Genomic DNA, 7,341 nt, shown 5'->3' with positions numbered 1-7,341 from the left:
AAATCCCGAAAAATTTTTCTCCGGGGTCGCTGACCCTTTAAACATATTTAATTACCGTTTTGTGAGTTAATCATTCTTGTGTAACCGTTTTGTTCCGAACGGTCTATTGCCTTCTTGCGGGTTTCTAGTTTTCGTGGTTCTTGCATTATTTGTTATCTTTGCGCGCAAAAACTGTGCTATATTGTCCGACGTCCGGGCGCCATCTCATGTGTTTTATATCACTCGCCCCTGCCTCCTTATGTGATGCCCTTTGGGCCTTTAAGGCTGTAGATAATGCATATGACAGTGATCATAGTTACCGTATATCTTCCGGCACGTTGATCACATTTCACTGCAATTTGGAACACTTATTTGCGCCAGGAGCTCTTGAAAATGGCGTATCTGAACAAATAATAACCACTACAGGAGTCCACTGATAAGAGAACACAATGGGACGAAGAAACCCGAGGGACGCAGCCAATCAGAACAATGGTGAAATAAGCAATTTCTTAGTGCGAAACGCGGGAATGTGAGTTGCCGAGCAGGCCGCTTGGGGCCATTGTCTCGTCCCGCCGCATCCCGAAGGAAGGGTTGTTCTGGGCGCTCTTGATGAAAAGATGCCGGCTGGGTCTTCGTCCCCGTCGATAGCTCAATTGGTAGAGCGGTGGACTGTAGAGGTCAATTGCTGCGGACATCCATAGGTCGCTGCTTCAAATCCGGCTCGAAGGAGTGTTTTTTTTTCTTGATATTTTTCATCCCATGGAAGAGCAGCCTATAGTTGCGAAATGATATCCGGCAGGTTATCGTCGTCACATGAACATTTTGAATTGCAGTGCAGGCACCCTGGGGCCATTGTCTTGTCAGAGCTAACCGATATATTTTTGCCCGCCTCCAGAAGGAATGGCTGCTCTGGGCGCCCTTGAGGAAAAGAAACGCGGCCGCCGCAGCCGGGTTCGAACCCGGGATCTCGGCCCAAGTTCTTCCGGTGTACTACAGGCATATACAGCGCCCTTAAAGCAACGGCGACCGCACGAAACTAGTAAATTATCGGGAAGTAGAAGAGGATGTCGACAGTTGGATGCGCCATGGCGGGCGCTGATGGATCGACTCAGACCAATGAGCGTCGTCCTTAGTAACTGCTTGCTCGATGTGGTGTAACAACGCAAACAGTAAAAGTAAAAAGAAATCGCTAGCGTAATTTCTCAAATAAAATCCAGTTTATTACCAACATTCGAACAATGTTAAAACCTCATATGGCAGAAAGCTGTCAACAGACCTTGACTAGGCCGGGGAACAATTTTGGCAGCCGCGACGTCACATCATGGTGTAAGAACATGCTCTTACACCGTGCGTCCCATACGCAGTACAATGAGTTATGAACGAAATGGTAATATTTCTTTAGGAATTAGATTGAGATTCAAACGTACAATGCAAACAATACCATACATGCAGCGCGTTCATCAACATAACAAAATTGCTCGCGTACACATTACCAGACAATTCCAGCTCTGCACCAGCACAGCTAGATTAGCACTGTCGATTGCGTGTTACCAAAGAGCTTTCCTCACAGCTCTAGTCCTGGGAAAGAGGAAACGGCCTCTTTTGCAGCGGTGTATGATAGCATTGCGTTCAGAAACTCCGTGTGGGCTGCTTCCCACAATGTGATGCTTGCGTAAGGCGTTAGGTGGACATCACCATAGAGTACGTCAAAGTGCGATGTCAATGCATGTTAAATACGAGCTGAACAGAGTCAAACCCTGAAATGGGAGGGGGTTTCACTTACTCTCTCCCATTACCGGTATTGAATTAGAAAAGGCACTGCTACCGAGTTCGCGAAAATCGCGTCTTTGGACGGATAATAGCGATCGCATAGGTGCAAGGAAATGGTCGCATTTAAGCGGAGAAAAATGCAAAATACAAGCGAGTGTTGAAGAAACCCGGGCGGTCGAAATTAATCGGGAACCACGAATACCGCGCCACTATGTCTATCTGCCCTCTACTTTACCAAATCCTTCATTGGCTGGTTAAGGTGTCAAGCGAGAGTGAGGCACCAATTGCGATGCATTTCCGTTTCTCAAAAACATTCATATTTGCAGTAAAACAAAATAATGCAGAGCAAAAACCCTCAGTGCAGAAAGAAAATGAAGGGAATAGCGGCGCAGGCCCCTTGAGGCCAATGTCCAGTCAAAACTAAAGCGATACGCTGCCGCGATGGCTTTTCCATGGAAGGGCTACACACAACGCATTTAAGGAAAAGAAGCCGGTTTCGTCCTCATCCCCGTCGATAGCTCAGTTGGTAGAGCGGTGGACTGTAGGAGGCTTCGCACTATGGACATCCATAGGTCGCTGGTTCGAATCCTGCTCGACGGAGAAATTTTTTTCCCCGTAGCTCACCGAGTATTCTCGCGCAGTGAACAAGTGCTGTGATTACCTTCAGCGGTTATTACGGTCGTCCTGTTACCATGTTTACTACATTTTTCCTAGGGCGCGAAATTCAGCTTGGGAAACAAAATAGCGGAGCTTTCGTAATGATAAACGGCGGATATTGAATATTGGGCACCCCTAGCGAACGTTGCCTTTTAGGTCTAGCAGCCGGAAGCTGGTTGAGCATGGGTGCCACTCGCATGCGTATTTCGTTCCCCGTGCGGCAACTATGCAGTACCGAGGTAGTCTCAAGCTAAACCTTTCTGCAAATAATACTCTCGAAACACGTGCCATGGTAGCTCCCGGAGAAAGCGGTACATGGTAAGGCTAATCTCAAACGCTCTCTAAACGTAGCAATCACGGTAATCGAATCCGGTCTTCACCATACGCACAAATTATCGTAAACTAAAAAGAGTTCCGTGTTACGTTGTCAGCCAATTGTTATACCTTCAGCAATGGGCGTTGTCAAATGAGGATTGGTGTTGCTGCTCTTTTGGCGCTGCCCTTTCTCCATGAAGGTATAAGACCGTGGTGTTGCGCTGCGTAGCAGCACTCTCACAGCTTTACATTTTTATGAAGCGACTTTCTGCATGGCTGCCGGGAATACGAATGCGTGATTAAAGGCGAGGGGGTGATGGGAAAGGAGTCAGTTTGCCAAAGCAAAAGCACCACCTGAGTGAAAGTTCTCTGGGCTCGAAGTAAACTCAGAGACAAAATCATGGGCAACACTACAAGAAATTTAATTAACTACAAGCGCTTGGCATGTCCTCGCCTCGTCCTCTGTAGTTACCGCGCTATACTTTTGTTGCAACGATGAATCAACACTCCCAAACATATTCCCTCCCGGTGTACAACGTCTAACAGCAGTATCTGAACGAGGGACGCGCCGCGTTACGGTAAAATCTGTCGATGTCGGCATCGCAACCGCGAGTTGTATCATTTTCGTTAGCTAGCACGCAGTACTTCGGTCATCGAGCAGAAACGAAAAATAATGTGCGGCTGGTTGCTTCTTTGGGTGAATCTTGGTAACTTAGATTCTTAAACAGTGCGAATGAATGAATGAATGAATGAATGAATGAATGAATGAATATGCATTAGTCATTTATTCACTTAAGACCGGCATGAAACAAAGGACAACATATTTGAACAACGCCTTTAGAAAGCAGCAATAATCTTTACGCCTCATCCTAAGCCTTGAGAATTACAGATGCGCTTAGATGTTTTTTCATCCGGGCTCCCTTACCCTGAGTAATATGCCATGAATAATTTCCCTCGTATAACCACTCAAAAAGATTAGCGGTGGAGGTTTCAATCACTTAGCTCGCCGATACGCTGAATGTTGTATCCTTGGTGCCAGAGAAAATTATATGCAAATTGGGGCCACAGTTCTCCTCGAGCTCATCTGCCGTGCCGCTAACGTGGACGCGACTGCGGCCGGTACGCCCGCAATCTTAATCTAAATTAGCGCAAAGTGTGGACGAGACGTCGGACTGCACGCGAGCGTTGCCTCAAGGCGAGCGTTGCATGTTGGTTGCCTCATCGAGCCACCGAGAAGACTTGCTGTTATCCCTCGTTTTCTGCTGTTCCGTTTTAGAGTTTCTGGTTTCGGCTGGCGCAGCACCAGGTGCCGCACACATCTGCTCGGCGGGGTTGCAACAGTACTGGTGCTTTGCGGCGCAGCTAAGACATTGGCCAATGAAGTTGAGTTCAGTTGAGGTGTTGAATACTACAGGTGGGATTTGCCTTGCTGTTTCTACCGGCAATTGCTCCACCGTAGCGTCCCTTCTATATTAACAATGTCCTAAAGCCTCTCGCATCTACCCCGCTATGCGCACAGTATCTTATAATAGCACACATTCCTCTCCCGCAGTCGCCATTTATGCACACAATCACTCAAGACAGTCCACATCACAGTCCACTCCAGAAGTCACCATCTATGCACATATTCAGTCACAATAGAACATAGTCCATTGTAATGCCACAATTCATACACACATTCACTCACATTTTAACGTAGTCCACTCCAGAAGACATCATCTACACACACATTCAACCACAGTAGGCCATAGTCCGCTCCTGCTGTCACCATTTAGAAACAAGATCAGTGTCCTGCAGAAATGTTAAAAGAAGGCGTGCAGCCTCCCTTCTGCTTGTCCGGTTTCCACTCGGGTAGACAATGTCCTGAACTGTACTGTGAAGGGTTCCTGTCTTCTTGAAGGAAGCGAACATCACATGCTTTTTCGGGTTGTACTCTGGGCAGTACATAATATAAATTTTGACATCCCCGCACGAACCACATAAAGAACATAGCGAAGACGATGCTATGCCCGTCTTATGTATCCAGGCAGGAGTGCGAGCAGTTGGCCAGTGAACTCTGTCACACCTTGGCAAGACTCCAAAAGGGTTACTGTCTGACCGGCCAGCTACCATGTGCGTTAATACATGCTTCCTTGTAGCTTCGCCTATCGCCCGGCTAGCTAAGTCGGTAGAGCATGAGACTCTTAATCTCAGGGTCGTGGGTTCGAGCCTCACGTTGGGCGTACGTTTTTTTATGCTCCTCATTTTTTGCGTTTTGCGTATACTGATTTTTGAACTCGTGTCTCATTAAGTTACAGGCCGTTGCTGACAGTGTGGCTGGGATCACAATCTAACAACCTACAATCTCCAAACTTTCGTTAGCAGAGATGCCATTTTGATTTTGCACGCTTATGCTTTTGACCTGTTGCGTCAAAATAAGAATTGAAGAGTAAAAGTGCACTAAAGAGTGATCAGGGAAGGAAGTTGGGCGAGTTGCTATATATTTAGGATTCACAAAACCTAGCAGCACGGACAAAAGGGAGAATAGCGCTAGTTTTGTCTAGTCTTCCTTCTGTCCGTTTGTGCTGCGTTGTTGTGAATAAGAAGCCGGACTCTCTTTTGTCCCCGTCGATAACTCAGTTGATAGAGCGGTGCACTGTATACCCAACAATTCTGGACAAAATCATTTTTGAGTGGGAAAGCATTTATGAACTAAATTTTTCATATAATGGAAGATATCACTATAACAATCAATATTTCCGCTGATCACACGATGTCGGTCTTGTATTTTTTTTCTATTCACATTTTTGCTGTCGTCAAAAGCGTTCCCCATCGGTTTTCTATATATGGAAGACCTAACTGTTCGATGCGATCGCTGGAAAGACTTCAAAGGAAAGATTTTGCTATACATCAAAATAATGGACCATTACCTTCAATATTTCCATAACAGTGTCTTACGATTTCCCAATTTTCTTTTTTTTTGCACGAGAAAGCTTGACTTGACACAGACAAAAGGGAGACTAACGCTTGTTTTGTCTAGTCTCCCTTTTGTCCGTGTTTTTTGTGTTGTGAATCATGTACTAAAGACTGCCCGAGAAGAAGACAGGGTCTCTTTTGTCCCCGTCGATAGCTCAGTTGGTTTCTAATTCCGGCCACCGAGTGTGACGGAGGAATGCACCATGTGCTCCATCGGAGCTGTTTCAGCGGCCCATGCAGGCCGCGGTAACAGGAGTACGGAAAAACCGGCCGAGGACTATCAACTGATACTACCGCACCTGCCAACAGGTCCGAGTGTTTTGCATACTGTTTTGCATGGCGACGTCAGAGCTAGGCCATATGGCGTTGTAAACTTTCATGACGCTCTCGAGTGTCTGTCATTGCTGCCGGAAGCGGTCGCCCTCAGGGCATTTCATCTGTGGGTTGGGACGTTTTGCAACGAAGAAGCCAAAACCAAAAGTCTACAAGCGGAAGCTTTCAACGTCAAGGACCACCGCTGTGTGGTAATTGTCCCTTGTAACTAGGGCGTCAGACTGAAGCTGTTCTTGCTGCTACACGGCGTGCAAGATGACGACGTGAAGACAGCTTTGGCGGCTTTCGGCAAGGGGACAGATATAGCCTGGGACAAGTGGAGAGCGAAAGGCTGCGTCGACAAGTCGTCAACTGCGCGATCAGTGGCTTCTAAGCTAACTATCGAAGACCTACCACACAAGCTGCGGGTTGGAGAGGACGTCGCACTCACCAACGTTTCGGCCAGCTGCCTTCGGTGCCGACGCACGGGACACATGCGTAAAGAGTGCCGTGTGCCACGTTGCGGGCTCTGTCGTCACTACGGCCATGAATACGCCACGGCGTGCGTACTTATGCTAACATTACCGGCCCAGTGCGTAAGGACGTTGCCGAAGACACATTATGGCCAAAGCCTACGCAGTGGAGGCTACCAGTGAAAGCCAGGAAGACGCACAACCAAAATGCATGGCCTCCGAGAACATCTTGTCGCCTTAAGGACTTGACGCTTCCACCAACGCCGGGGCACCTCAGCCCGACACTAAGGCTGAGGTTGTGGCTGGAAAAGACATCGACCAGGTAGAGACTGCACCGCTTGAGGCAAGTCCGCAGCAGATTGAAGAGAAGGACAGCGACTCCGAGATGCCTGTGGTCTCCTGTTTGCCGGCTTAGAGGACACAAGACGAGACCGATGACGGGGCAACGAGGCTTGAGGACGCGTACCACGAGGAGCCTCTCTCGAAGGCGTCTTCTGTTCGCCGTGCGCCCTTCAAGTCCAAACCAAACGTGCCGCCGCATCGTAGCACTTCATCAGCGTTTCCTCCGTCTTAGCGCAGGCGCTGTTTTAGGTCGCCCATGTGGACGCCCGGTCTGTGATCGGGTTCAGAGGAACACTCAGCTTTGCAGTCAAGATGGACTCTCGTGCATGCCACGCATCAGATCGAACCACTCGGTTGTCTACACTGAGATGCGAGTACGATAGCGACCTTTTCCAATCTTTGAGATGGCTACTCAGTTCAATTCAAGTTTGCGCATAGCTACACTGGATTTAAGGGTGCTGTCTGCGCGGACAAGGAAAAACCAGCTAAATCGCGTCCTGCTCGAAAATGAAATCGATCTGTTAGCTGTTCAGGAAAC

At 48.0% G+C, this 7,341-nt stretch overlaps 3 non-coding genes across 3 annotated transcripts; all 3 read left to right on the top strand.

Moving 5' to 3' along the window:
- Positions 1–617: 617 nt before the first annotated feature.
- TRNAY-GUA (transfer RNA tyrosine (anticodon GUA)) lies at positions 618–708 on the top strand. Its single transcript is given in 2 exon segments — positions 618–654; positions 673–708. It is a non-coding gene; the product is annotated as a tRNA-Tyr (tRNA).
- Positions 709–2,257: 1,549 nt separating this feature from the next.
- On the top strand, positions 2,258–2,349 carry TRNAY-GUA (transfer RNA tyrosine (anticodon GUA)). The gene is given in 2 exon segments: positions 2,258–2,294; positions 2,314–2,349. It is a non-coding gene; the product is annotated as a tRNA-Tyr (tRNA).
- A 2,521-nt stretch (positions 2,350–4,870) lies between these two features.
- TRNAK-CUU (transfer RNA lysine (anticodon CUU)) lies at positions 4,871–4,943 on the top strand. The gene has a single exon. It is a non-coding gene; the product is annotated as a tRNA-Lys (tRNA).
- The last annotated feature ends 2,398 nt before the right edge of the window (positions 4,944–7,341 follow it).

The sequence above is a fragment of the Amblyomma americanum genome, chromosome 2, assembly GCF_052857255.1.
Source record: "Amblyomma americanum isolate KBUSLIRL-KWMA chromosome 2, ASM5285725v1, whole genome shotgun sequence".
NCBI lineage: Eukaryota > Metazoa > Arthropoda > Arachnida > Ixodida > Ixodidae > Amblyomma > Amblyomma americanum.
This window is presented reverse-complemented; position numbering and strand designations above follow the sequence as displayed.